The 15,121-nt window shown below is 39.1% G+C and overlaps 1 long non-coding RNA gene across 4 annotated transcripts in view; it reads right to left on the reverse strand.

Annotated features, from left to right (window-relative positions):
* The window catches only part of LOC308179427, a 69,879-nt gene extending 55,456 nt beyond the window's left edge, over nucleotides 1-14,423 (reverse strand). For all 4 annotated transcript variants that reach the window (XR_013940362.1, XR_013940363.1, XR_013940364.1 and 1 more), the window contains exon 1: nucleotides 13,647-14,423. This is a non-coding gene — a long non-coding RNA (uncharacterized lncRNA). The remainder of the gene's footprint in view (nucleotides 1-13,646) is intronic.
* Nucleotides 14,424-15,121: the final 698 nt, after the last annotated feature.

Raw genomic sequence — 15,121 nt, forward strand, 5'->3', positions numbered from 1 at the left:
GTGCCCCAGAGAAAATTTCCTAAAGGATTTAAGCCTTACCTTCTTCCTCCTACACAACACAGCCATCATGTCACACACATTGGCTTTCCACTTTGCAAAGAGTCACATTCAAAATTGCTTTACTTCCAAAAGCTTTGAAGGGTCTTCTCCACTGAATGCCATGCTGTGTCACTTCTCCTCTGTTCTCCACTCTATCATCCTTCATTTAGTACCAACCATTCAGGGCAAGACCCTTATCTTCTGCTGCAATTTTTTTTTTTTTTTACACCTTTCAAGTCTCAGTTGAAAAATTCTTTCCCCTTCTAGAATTCAACTTATTTTTTTTTTTTTGTCCTCTGATCCTTTTACTTAGATAGTCCAGTTTTCTCAAGACCTCTCATAGCTTTTGCCCTCAGCTCCTTGAAGCTAGGTAGAGACAGATATCAGCCTTGAATGTCAATTCTGAAGTTTCTGGCACAGAACCTTTCATTAATTTTATGAAGTTACTTTTCATTTGAACTCTTGTATTTTTACCTTTTTTTTTTTAAGCCCACTTACAGTAGTTTTCCTTTTAAAAATTTCCAATGTGTGAAAAATTGCAAGAGTCTTACTTCATCTGGAGATCAAGAAAATTCAAGTTCAGGGAAGTTCTTAAGAAATGTTAAATCCAATTCTTACACTGTTTTACTGTAAAGATAAGACTTAAATGCTATGTGATTATCATCTGATGGACTCACAAGTAGATATACCTGAAACTTCAAGTGGAGAGCGCACATCTTCAGATAATTAGCTAGTGACTCCAGTCCCTATTTGATATTATGCTTAAATCAACAACACATGGAAGCATGCTGTTCTCCTTCCTGCAGAGCTGACATTCTGTAAACACAAGCCATAAGATTTGTCTTAGATTTATGTATTGTATTTCAGGACTTCTCTCCATGAGATGAGAGGACTATCATCTCTATGGACTAGCAACACCAATACACTTAAGTTGACCACAAGCTTTCCATCAGAAATTGATTTTTTTTTTTTTTTAAAGGAATGAACAATTTGGATAGAATTTTTCAAATGGGAGAATCCAAGAAAATTTTGGGGACTTTTCAAACAGACAACATTGTAGTTTCGAAACACTAAAAGCTTTTGCTTGCATAGAGAACCCTGATGCACTACACTTATTTTCAAGATAAATTGGTTACAAAGTTTAAGTCAGCACAAGTTTCCACTTTGATGCTTAGATCTATGGTTAAAAAAAAACTTTCAGAACAAAGTTTTCCACAGGACAGAATTTATATTCCATGTACTTGCTGTAACAATTCTTTTAGGCAGGTACATATCTTCACAACTAACATCATGGCTTTTTTGAATTTCTTATATGCTACGGATATTTGGCTTTGTCACATACTTCATAAGTCTGTCGTTGCAAGAGTTATTTTCAGTAATGTCAACCTTTTCCTGTTCAAACACAATACTTAATGATTAAAAAGGGAAGTGGATTAGACAAGACATTCTATCCCTTCCTTTTACACTGCCTCAAATTGGTTTATCACACAGAAGATCTTTTCAGCAGATAGGTACTTGTCTCCATTAACATGCAGCAGAGGAAATTTTAAAAGTGATCAAGGGGACATGCGGAGCTCTTCACTTTAAACAAACAACATGAGAGCTCTACATTCAGTTCAGAAAACAGGGAATAAAAAGAAAGCTTAGACAAGGTAAAAGGGATAACAGCATACAGAGGATAAGTTATCAGGAAAGAAGACCTTGAAGCAAAGCATATTTTGTTCATTTCAATAAAAAACATGAGATTCTACACAAGATGGAAGATTATTATTTTCTTCTCTGACAGATTCATGTCTATAGCTTTTTTAAAATTTATTTTTATCTAGCTGTACTATAATCAATTCCCTTTTTCAGTCTCTCCTCCTAACCTATACATCTCAAGCCCCAGAAGCTAACATTGAAGGTACTCAGGAGATGCTGTCAGCTCTGAAATAAAGAAAAAACTGGAAGCTGTAAGGTATCTGTGAAATGAACAATGGACTACACAACAGAATGACCCCAAAGCTATTTCACAGAGCCAGAGTCCAGGCTGTTAAACTTGATATAAACAGCCGGATCACAAAACAAAAAGTCTTGGTTCTTAAGGGACACTTTATTGCAGTCAAGGCTCCCAGCATATTACTCAAGCCATGGATCAAAAAATTTAGGAAATAAAACACTAAGGCCTAGTAACATTCAGCGCTTGTTGTAAGTACACATTATTAAGACTTCAGTGCCTGAATTAAGCAGACAGATCTAATCACGCAAAGTACGATCTCAGCATCTACTAATCTAGGAGGGATACACCCACATTTTCTCAAGGAAAAAGAAAGTGATATATGATCACAGAGAACAGAAGGAACCCACTAAAAAAGACAACCTCTCCCTGCTAAAAGTCTTTAAAAAAAAAAGTGCAGCTAGTCACAGACCAGGACCTTCCCCAGCATTAGAATCTCGCCAGGTTTTTCTTCACATTTCATTTTGTGGGTCACCTTCCATGAGGCGAATCTCAGAGACTGCCTGTGAAAGTGATAATCAATAACACTAGGAGGAAAGATTAAAGAACTGATATAATACTCCCCCCACTACCTTGGGACACGGTGCTGACAGACAAAGAAGCACAAAAGAATAATCCCCCAGACCAAAAACTGGATATGCAGGGGAGAACAAAAGACTCCTCTGTATTTGAGATGTCAGCTGGCATACACCAATCCTATAGCTAGTGGCTGTAGCCAACGTTAATCAGAGGCGCAAGACGGCAGATTAAAAATGCTTAAAAACCTACGAAGTGCCTACATGAAGGCACTTTGACAGCATATAATTATGCCGAGAAACTCATTGGCCACTGGACGCTCATTAAGGCTGAAACCATCAATCACAGTTGAAGAAGGAGTGGACATCTGACAGTTGTATAATAGTGCAGATGACCCTAACACTTGAAAGGGCCATTAAATCTTCACTTTCTGGTCTTCAGCCAACTGCTCATGACTAGACATTAGGATGAAAGCTTTAAGGCACAGAAGCAGCAGCACAGGTTATTCCTCTTCCTAATAAGTGAAGGAATTTTCTTCTGGAGTACTTTTATCAGACTAGTATTCTTACCTATAATCAGTATATACTAACTAGATGGAGGCACGAGCTGGCAATTACTGCATCTGTGAATGATTTCTACAGATTCTTGTCAATCCATTACGACGTTATCCCTGGTGTATAATAGCTGCTGTTGAAACAGGCATAGAAACTGTATTCTGCATCCCCTTGTATGGTAGGCAGGTATTTAAGTACAGTTTCTGCCTTACTATACACACTACAAGAGACCCCAGCGTCTTCTGCAGACTTCCATGACCCCATTCTAGGAGTGCAAGTTCGGATGGCTTGTGCTAAAGTGAAGTTGTGAATCGTGGTAATGAGGTCTCTCCCCTCCTTTCCCCCAGGAACTCTTGTAGACTCCTTTCCAACTGGAAAGATCACAAGAGAGGAAAGGTTAGTGGGCCTCTTTCTTGCAGGACTGGCTGCAATCCAGGCCCAAGCATCTGCTGGGGAGCTCGCTATTGCTCTTTTCATATCAGATTTGGCTGGAAAATCTGGTAACAGCTGCATAAGCTATGTTTGTGATCCATACAATTAATTGGCAACTGGCAAACCTGTCATTGTTCATCACTAGGTGACAGCAATGCACTTCTGTGCATGCCTTGGACTGTTACCAAGGGCTTGACTCTGAGCAGCCTCGTGTGGTTCCTGTTTCCCTGCCATAATCATAGCTATATGGGAAAGCAAGGGAAATAACATGCACTTGGGGAGATAACTCTGCATGGATGAGGTGCCACAGTCCCAACAGGAGAGAAGGCACCAGCTCAAGTAAAACACAAAGTAAAACACTGGCAGGAGATCAGGACTGACCGCAAAGCAGATGTTGAAATCTGCTCCCTTCTGATCACCAAGGGTACACTCAGAAGAACTCAAAAGAACTGTTATATATATGGCTTTCCTACATCCTACGGCTCAAGTGCTGATGCTGTTGCAATATACAGCATAGACACCAAGAGCAGAGCAGCTTCTATGTGATACCATACATCTCATGACCAGGAACATACACGCTGTGCTGCAGGGAAAGGGTACCACAGCAGAAATGAAGTCTATGGTAGCATCTCCTGCCTCCTCTCCTGTTCCTGGATGCAGCAGTGTCCATCAGTTGCACTGGAAAGACCACTTGGGTACTACACCGTGAACAAGTCCAGCAGGGGACTCAGCTGGCCTTGGACCCATTGGGTCCCTGTCCCCGATTTCGTCTTGCAGCCAGGCAGCTCCCAGCACAATGCCCCAAGGTGCTATCGCAGCAATGCGGAGAGCTGGGGAGAGCAGCAGCAGAAGTGAAACAGCAGAGGGCAAGGATATTTTATCCTGTCCTCCAGTAAGCAACTTGCACAATTTATATTTTCTGAAGAGGTTACAATTTAAAATAAAGAGTAGGTACAAGTGAGCCCACAGATAGAGACAGGAGTGAGGAGGAGGGAGGAAAGCAAGACCAAAATCCAAACCAAAGCAAACAGACTGGATGCGTGACCGATTCAGAGCCAAACACTACTTCAACTAGAGCAACTATCATTTAATCCTCCAGTTTCTACAGGAATGCAGTCTAAATTTAGCAGCGTGCATACATATGTATGCCCACATTCACATAAATCTTTGGGTAAGAACAAGGAACATGAATATCTTCAGCTTCACTGAGTCTCCACCCTGCTGAACGTGGGGGGAAGAATAATTTCTTATTTAAAACTGGTAGGTCATTTATTTATAAACAGTTTCTTCATACTCTTTTTTTCTTCTCACTTGATATTTTGTCTTTGCTCTAATTCATTTATGATAATTATTTTAATTCTGAAGTTGGCTTGGGCGTAGGCAGTCTTACAGAACATAAATCAAGCTCTCAACCATTTAAGGTCATCAGAGACTCCATGGCAAGAAAACTATTTGTGAACAAGAGAGCTGCATTCTACAAGGAACCTACAAGGAACGGTTGCATCCCTGGATTGACAAAACATTAAACTGCTATGAGAGCACGGAGAACAGTTCAATTGAGAAACAGAAGATACTTGTGCCCATACTTCTTTTGAAAAAAAATAAAATCAAACTCTCTGGATTATTCACCCACAGGCAACAGGGAACCATGCATTGTTTCTCCCTCGCTTTAGGACGATTATCTGGGTTTATTTCTCTCCAGAATGGAATCATCCACTAAAAAGCTAGTCATTTTGTTCTAGCCAGAGGTGCTCATCCTACCATAAAATATCTTGATCGATTCCTCATCCTTACAGGAACCAAACCTCTAGAAAAGAGCTTACTAAGGAAGCTGCCAGTTCAGACATTCACATTCATGACAGGAGAGAAGTGGAAGTAAGGTTTAGCATGGTAGCCATACTACGGACACTTAGGCTAGCAATATTAATGTATAGGACTTCTCCTCAGTCATCAATAGTCCCACAATCTCTTGGAAGGTCTAATAGGGCCCAGCCTGACCCTCTGCTAGGCAAGATCTGGGTGTACAGTTGCAGGAAGGGACAATGAAAAAAAAAACTCAAGGAGCAAAACTTCCTGTAAGTTGTTCAGCACTAGCTTGACTGGCTAAATGAAGGGCATCTGGGCTATTCTCTGGAACAGAAACAGATGAGGTTACAAAGAGCTGAGTCCTTGATTTTTATCTATATTTTTCCCCACTTTGTAAGGATTATTTTAGACCTTGTTCTACAGAAAATGAACTCCATCCCGGGATAGCCCCAATCCTCTTCAGAGCAGATCAGTTCTTCAGAAAAAAATAAAAAACTATCCTAGACTCTCAACCAAATATAGAATTAAACCTGCAATTTGCAACTAACAAAAAACCCTCTAAAATGCATCAAAGAACAAGTAGTGCTGCACTGAAGCGCTGCTGGCATTATGCAGTGCGGTATGTGATCCCAAAGACCTACATCAAGTTGTAGAGCTCCTTCTTGCTTCTTCTACACTTCCACTCCTCCTCTGACTGCAAACTTCCCTGCCCTATGTTCATTCCCCTCCCTACCTGCATCTAAACGCGACCCTTACCACCAGCTCCTGGGCTGCGGGAAATTTCTCTTCCAACAAGTGGCACTTGCTCCCCTCAGCCCATTCAGTATCTGGCATCGTGGAAAAAAAAAAAGGTTTCTTAAGAAAACATGAGGCAATGACATTGTGCTTAAAGGACACTAATGATTGGTAGGGGACTGACTACTCCCTGTAATGAAAGGCTGTGCGGAACAGGCTTCAGTGTTTGCAGCTCTTCAGGGAAGTGTTGTTGTTTTCCTTCTTTAAATAAATTTTGAAAAGACGACAGGTGAACTCCAACTGCAACTCCCTCTGTAGGCAATAAAGCATCTGATGGAATCACTACACATCTGTGAGTGAAGTGATATGGATTAATCAACATACATCATCATCTATATGGAAAGTATTAAAGCCTCCCTTGGACTGGTTTGCAGGAACATCCTCTTGACATTACTTCAATATTCATTTCTCTGCCTTTATTTGTTCCTTATCTGTTGGGATGATGGAGGAAGGTTCGAGAAACAAACTGCAGTGAAGAATTTTACTTCGGAAGCTACTTGCCCTAAACTTACACAATGTAAATAAGGGTAGATAGCAGGTTAATTTTCTTCATTGGTTTTCATTCATGTGCCACTAGGGAGAACAGCTGGCATTTTCTTTCAATATTTTCTCCCCCTTAATGGGGGAGAGTGTAAAGTGTAAAAAACTGACATTTTACAGAGAAAAAATTTGCTTTACCTTAACTCTCCAGTTAGGTTTCTAATTATTAGAAAGCCCATTTTAAAATCTGGAGAGGCATGATTCCACATTAATTTTGACAATATAAAAAAGCATTTCAAATTTGAAATGGCTGAAATTAACAAAACAATGCTTTCCAAACTTCACTAGCCTGGAGGGGATGAGATAAGGAAGATCAGCAAAGATAGTTTTTGATTTATAAGACTAAAGATATATAATTTTTAGCCAATAGAATATACTTAAATGAAATTTTATTAAAGCTCTCCAGACAAACATTACTCCCTCTCCTGCTTCACCTCATTATTTGAATGAATTATAGGGTATATTAAGAGATACCAGTGTTGATGTTACTTCTTCTAGATGAATCTTCTGCACCTTAAAACTGCTCTTTGCCGATCTGGATCAACAAGTAGGCCTATTCATCAACTTACCCTCTGAAGCGTCCCTAATTCTTAATGTGGTTCAAGTGCCAGATCAGATCTTTCCAAATAAACCTACTCATAAATCTTTGTACATAAACATCTGTCATAGACCTAGGTAAACTGAAAGGAAAAGGAGATTCAGGGCCAGTTACTTGCTTTACTCAATTTCTCTTTATCAGTTCATCTCTGGGTGCCTACAGCTTGGCAAAGGCAGAGAGCACTTTTGCAGCAGCCAATTCTGACTGCACTTGGAAAGGTTTACTAGCATGACCTTTTCATTCCTGCATGAGGATGCAGAACAAAGCCAACAGGGAAATGTTTTTGAGACAGAGACATGTACTGCATCAAATACAACTAGTAGCAGGACATGTTCAATAACAAGGATATGCAGGTGAGAAGAATGCCCAAGTCCAAATAGCAACGATTAGAGCAACCAGAAGAGCTGGAAAAGGAATTTAGTCCTGTTAGAGACCACCGGTCAGCCTCCAACAAACAGGGTTCAGGGCTAAGTTTGATTTCTGCAGTCATTCTACTACTGCAAGGGCTGCAGGTACCAAAGCAGCTGGTGCTGGTAGTGCTGGAGAGAAGCCACTGGACACAGTAAGCTGATTTATTTCTTATCTTCCCCAGCTAATTCTTGTATGTACTTTTCTGTTTAAATCAATGGGATCATTAGGAATGACTCGCTTATGGCAGGAGTTTATTAATATTACACAACAGAAAAGAAGAAATAAAGAGGGCACTAGGGAACGTTACTGGCCAGCAGAAGTACACTGCTCCTTCCTGGGGGCTTGCTTCCACCGTACTGATAAATTATGTCTCTATTGCTTGTCAGCTGCAGGATAAAACAGGGCATCTTTATTAGCAACAATGTACTCTAATTGGAATTTTAAAAGAAATTACTTGCTTAAGAGCTCACTCACCACTAATACGAATATGCATTACTTTGTTATAGAATAGAATGGAACATTTTAATAGTAACAGCCTATTTTGACTAAATTTATCTCTGTATCCTGACAGTGTAATCTTGCTTTAGCACCATGCCTGCCAGTTATCTTAAAATGGTAATTCTGTCTTCCAGTTCGGGAATAAAGCTTTAATAAAAATATTTATGGAACAATATTATTTTTCTTAATGATGCCCAAGTTGCACTGTCTCAATGTATTGTAGCTAAGCATAATACCACCCAAAACAATTACAATTAATTCTTCTTAATCTATCAGCAGTTGGACTTAACACATTAATAAATGACAAACTGGGAACACTTTCAGCAAAGTCACAGAAGTTAAGCCAGCATAAGTGAAAAGATGCACTCTTCACAAAACTGAAAGAAATGCACCGCAGCTGCTTGGACTACACAACCTTACTACCTTATGCTGCTACAGTCATATCTTCCTGATTTAAGTGCTCAAAGAGTCACTGTTTGACAATTCCAGATTAGCGACATTTAAAAGTGTGGTTGGGGGAAAATAAAGTAAAAACAGACATGAACCAGCAAAGAGACCATCCATCTTTTGCAAATGAGCAGGTGGAGAAACCAGTACAGAATTACAAGAACAGACAAAAGAACCAATTGAGCAAACAAAGAACATATGGTCCAGAGACACCACTGCACCATCTGCCTCCGTTTGCAATGGAAATGGCAGAGTTGGGAATAAGGCTGTCTTTTGAGCAGTGGCTGGACTCTTCCCAGAAGGAATACTGCTCTCTGAAACAAGACATACTAGGAGGAACTACCTTTGTCTACTTAAGAAAAAAAAAAGCTCACATTCCAGCTTCTAGCTGCTCTTATCTAAAGCTTTGCTATTTCGCTTCTGCCTGAATCTCATGACTTGCAAAACGTATCTGGCAGCCCCAGCTCAGGAATATTTTTCTGTTCTCTGAACACATCAGCTGATTTTCTGTGCACCAGAGGTACAGCAATCTGCACGCATCCCTCCATGCTGACTGTACCTCTTCAGCAGCAGGCACAAAATACACCGCACCTGCTGACACTAAGTTCATCTTCAGTTTTAGGTAATGCAATTCACATGCATCTTGTATTGCAACCTGAACACACAGACCATAGACTGTAAGGAAGCAGTGAGCTTGTGTTGGAAAAGGAGTTTTAAGTACCCTCAAGGTATGTGATGGTGTGATGTAGATAGCTTGCTGCATAAACATCCTCCCATGCCTGTTAGAGAACTGGTACATACTAAAGTATTTCGAATCCCAGAATACAGGAATTGCAATATTTTAAGCAACATTTAAACCTCTTTTCTTCACAGCAGAATTACCTATTGTTTAAGAACAGATTATTACTTTCCCAGTTTCTTCACATTCAATCTTCATTATAACCTGATCAATACATGACTCTTGTCCCCTTGCAATCAACTGCCAATACTTCCAGCTGCATGATCAATGCCTGTATTTCTTAAGCCTTTTACCATTTTGCTGTTAGTTACACTGTTCTGCACACCAGATCACCTGCTGATGCAATCAAACTTTATGCACATCTGTTCCAAGGGGGGGACCTGTTTTTCCTGGGAAAGATGAACTTTATAAACTGAGAAATTCATGAAAATACTCTCTCATCCTCATACCTATCAAAGCAAGTAGATTCCAAACAAGAATTGCTTCATGCTGGTTTTATTTCAGAATTTCAGTTGGCAAGCACAGATGGATATTTACCAGATATGTAAGGTGGGCAGAAACCAAGTTTTTGTGAACAGAAGAAATGAAAGTGAGAGATGCTTCTCTTAAAGGTCAAAAATCAAATAATTATTTTGACATGTCTAAATGTTTCTGAACTCTGACTTGAATATTAAATAACTTATACTTACCACAGTCATCTAATTAAGACCACAGCAGAATTCTCTAAAGATTCAACTAGTTATTTTTCTTATTTAATCCTCTTTACCCCTCGCACTAACTGCACTAATAACAGAAGAAATAAGTACCACCATTGTCCTCCTATATCTGTTCTGCTTTCAGAACAGTTTCATTTTCCCCTCCTTTCTCTACGATATAATTTCTAGTCACCGGTTTTGGTTCCATTTTATTTCCATTACTTTTTTTTTTTAATAATAGGAAAAAGATGAACTCTGAACTAGTTTAACCACACAAGATCATCCTTAACTGTGTGAAGTTCTCAGCTAATTTCAGCACACACAAGTCTCAGGACTCAGCTGACTTACTGTGCTATTTTCTTTACAGGTTCTTCTGAATTGCTTCATTAAAACATGTTTTAAACAATACGGTTTATGCTAAACCATGAGGTTGGCTGAGAACAAAAGCAGTCAGATTTTTGTGCATGCACACTACGTGATGAACACAGCCCCTGTGACCAGCGTGAGCACTGTTTTAGAGTCAGAGGCACCTAGAACAATTCAACAACATCCTAGGCCATATGCAGGTCTTTCAGCAACATCCTTCCCCAACCTCCTCCAAGCAATGAATTTTTCTGGAAAAATACAGAAGCATTGCATGAAACTGGGCTAAGTCAGCCAAAGGCAGAGAAATAATTAATTTGCATTAGGATAGCATTACACCTAAGCCTGAGAACTGCACTACAAGATGCCTCAGTACCAGCAGAGTAGTGCATCAGGGCAACTATGCTCCTTCTGAGGTCCAAAACAATGCTCAGAGCAGCTCAGTGGTGCGCCAGGTAGAACTACAACAGTACAGAGGAACTCAGACTTTCAGTTGTGCTTTCTGGAGAGATGAGAGCAGCTCAAGCATGCAATTAAGCAAGTTAGACATTGTTTTAAACCTAAACTACATCAGCAACACCTGAGAGATTTTGAGCCAGTACACTAATTAAAGAGATTAAAAGCTTTCAAAAAATTATTTTTATTATCCACATTTTCACATCCTGCCTTGGCTACCAGAAAGCTGTAGTCACTCTGCTTTGAGTACCACCATTCGGTATTCATTTCTAGACACACACACTGTCGCTACTTCTGCTTAAATTTACAAGCTGTTACTGCAGTATCCTCTGCCTCTATTTACTACTTTTTCCAGACTAGGAAAACCCAACCATAAATTGACCCCTTCTGTCTTAGTTAAAGCAATTCTTCTGCTTTATAGTTACCCCAGGCAGCAACATTTAATCACCTGCTTGAATTTATTCATTTTCATTTAGGCACACTGCACCTCCATCACTGTAACTGATGTGGTCCAGGAAGTCATTTGCTCTAAATAGGGGTAAGTGTCCTTGGCATTTGTAAAGCAGTTATCCCCATCAGGTACGTTCATTGAAATCACAGGGCAAACTGCTCGTTACAACTGCAATTCATACCAGGCTTAATTTCCAACATGATGTAAATGGAATGTATCGTGTTGGGCCATAGAACAATACATTTACCTGCCTGGTTTCAAGGTTCATCTTCATTAGAACTTGTATTCCAAGGTTCGCTACAATAAATCAGTTCTACCAAGAAAAGATTCCAGTAGCAGCAGGTTTTCCAGTCTTCATTTAAACTCATCTCTACCTGTAATTAATGCTTCATCACTGTCCTTGAGGGAGAACATCTGTTTTTACAGCTCATGCTAATGTTCTGTTAAATATAACCATCTTTACAGTTCCCAGAAACATATTTGGCACATCCTAAACACATTGCATCAGACTTTTCAGACTACAACAGTTTTCCTAGCCTCTTTCCCCTCCCTTTGCAGATCCCAAGCAACAATTTTTTTCATTAACTGACTAGGAATTTACCATCCTACTTCCACTGCCTAGAGACATCTGAGCTGCAGTACAAGACCATTATTATTATGTTACCATTATTCTTAATTACGCTAAGCCACAGTCACAAATAGCCCATGATATCACCATTACCATCACTGCCAATTATTACTGAGGAAAGCAAAGTGTGATGACAATTAGGAACGGGATACTAAGACTTGAAACAAGCATGCATTTCTCCTATGCTTTTCTTTCCTTATTATAAAATAAGGATGTTTTCCCTGATCTCTACTGTTTTCTGGGAGATGCTTAACACCCACATGCCATCCATCCCACTCCACAAGCTGCTGTTACATTCAGGTAAGGTCACAGGACTAACATCTTCAGAAAAATCCAAGCCTGCAAAGATTATAGGAATATTGAACATGTGAAACATGCTTCATTCTCATACGTGATAGAAAAGAGCACGTGCTCCAGGAACTGTCGGTCAGAACATTCTGGGCTAAGCCAACATATCCATTGTCAAGACAGAAATTATTTTTTACCTGCGAAGTGAAAGCAACTGACAAGAGAAGATAATTCTAATGATCAGAGATTGCAAAGGTGACAGTCTGAGAATCAAATAATCATATTACCAGCAGAACCATTTTAAAGAACGTATAACTGAGTAGTTTGATAAATAGCACCTCATTAGCAGAAACTCAAAGTGCCAGAGGTTAGTGAGAGTTAGAGTCCAGCCAGATTTGTAACAACATTTCTGAATTAAACCCTTCATTTAGAATATTCAGACAAAGCAGAAGGTGAGTTTTCCAGCTCCTGTACATTTGTTACCCTAATCAGGTATACCCATCATTTTCTCTCCAATATTCCACAAAAAGACAGATTTTCCTCTCCCCTCTCTCTGCATACAATTGTCTAGTGTTTTCAGGTAAAAAGCTTTAATTGTTAGTACGTGGCAAGCATAAGCATGGGAGGATTTGCACATCTGATGTTTCCTAAAGATGAAACAAGCCCTGCAATCCAATTAGCAGCCTTTGATGGTAACCTTAATTTCTAACCTTGAGTAAAACTCTTTCAAGTAAGCCATTATGTGCTCTGAGCTCCCACTGTGCCTGGTATTTATTTGTCACTGTCAAAAATGCCAGAAACTAACACATTACAACTCTGAAAGTTTAACAAGTAAGGGTATTATAGATGCTGCTAATAGCTGCAAAAGCGTTCGGAATCTCATTCCAGGCTTCTTTTAGACTCATTGTAGACTTAGCACAGACAAGGATAATTGAGCAATCATATGGGAGGGATTTTTGTCATGGAAGAGCCTGTTACGAATTCAGACACCTAAGAAAGAACAGGAGAAGCTAAGGAGATCTCGAGTCCTAACCTAACAATGGATCAAAAAACCACCAAGCAGTCTCCCATCAGTGGTCACCTGGCCCACCAACCAGTTCCTCCTCCAGAGCCTCAAACTGGTTTGGCTAAGCCAGCTAGCAGACAGGTACATCAGCCAGATCTGAAAGAACACAGGAAGGAAGATGCTAACCTATTGTCTCTCAACAAAGAACTCTGTTTTAGAATTAGTGAAAGCAATTTCTGCTTCATTCCCTCAGAAATTCAGCTCTGACTCCTCTCCATTACACCACCACCCTACAGGCCAGCTTTCCTGAAGCATTGCACTATTTTACTTCTATGAGACAAAGTCAAGAGACCTCTTAAGCACAACGAGTTAAACAAAATGAAATTACCTTTCTCTGTAATTTCAGAAGGCTTCTCTCTAAACAAAAACTCTTCACCAACCTATAAGCCATGCAGCAGGAAAAATACTCTCTCTCTGCCACCTCCTTTTATATGGTAAGGGCACCTGCTTACCAAACGCTAATTGACAATAATTAGTTATCAATTATGAAAATCTCCATTTTCACCTGTTTCACATCAAAATCCCCAGCACTTGTAGCTTGTCCAATTACCCTGTTCTAACTAGCAAATAAGTTGACCTTGTGTTTGAAGTTAATTCCTGCCTTACTGACTTTTAAATTCATGAGTCTTTGCGACGTGCAGTTATAGACCTGTCTACGTACAGTTTCTCTAGTAAACTTTTCCCAGTTATTATTTTAGAACTCATATAAACATGTTTTTAAGTAGTGCATGTTTGCTAAAATATTCTGTTAAGTCACAAGTAGTTGCTCTAATTAAAATGCCTTCCTAATGAGGACAATTCCTCTTTACAGACAAGCTCTTGTATTCTTTTTAACCATTAAAAAGAATTCTTAATGGATAGTATTCTTTGATAAGGGCTCTTGTTTTCCTTCTGAGATATTTAGCAACATTATTCCTGCCTACAGTACATTTGTTTGTGCTTTATTAAAACTGCAGTGGAAGCTGGCCTGCTGCTATGATCTGGATCCTTCCTAGATCCTCTTCTTGTCTGAAATATTTTAGCCTTTTTATAGGAAAAAAAAAACCACCAGCAACCACCACAGAAACAAATTTTTTTTTTTTTAATCCAAGTTCTTAATTTTCAATCTCTACCAAAAAAAAATAGAAAAGACATCCAGTTCTGGAATAAATGAAAAGTGGCTCAATTATTATGAAGATAAATTAACTGTAAGTGAATAACGTTGATATCATGGGTACCAGATTTGCAATAATTTACTCATTGAAGAGCTATAAGCCAGTCAATTTGCATTAGAATGGTTAAGTACTTTAATTCAATTATGGAATTACTATTGGGTGATTAAAGACTGAGAACAAATAACAAATAAGTCTGAGTTCATTTTATTTATCTACTAGCTAGTAACTACATGACTTAGCAAGATTGTCAGCTTAATTAAATTTGTCCCTATGGAAATTTATCTCACATTGGTAAAAAAAAAAAAAAAAAAAGTACACAAGAAGTCACTTTGGAATGACTCTGCCTCTCTAGGAGTGTTTCAGTATTGGGAAGGAAGACCTTCTACAAGATTCTTTTTCAAATTTTTTGAGACAAGTATTTTACATGAAGTCAAGTCATAAAACCAAGAAGAAATACCCACACACGATCACAATCATTTGGGACTCTTATAAATAGGTTCACACAAAATTGGATGAAACACTGAACAAAATAAAAATTAGAACGTAAAGCTGTGGCTGACCTCTCACTGAACACATGACTCCAAATGAGGAACTAATGCCTTGTTCATGTGCAAGGTTTTAGATCAAAAAGAAAAGTCTTCAGGCAACC

Source organism: Anser brachyrhynchus, assembly GCF_964034855.1.
Source record: "Anser brachyrhynchus genome assembly, chromosome: 17".
In the NCBI taxonomy this organism is placed as follows: Eukaryota; Metazoa; Chordata; class Aves; order Anseriformes; family Anatidae; genus Anser; species Anser brachyrhynchus.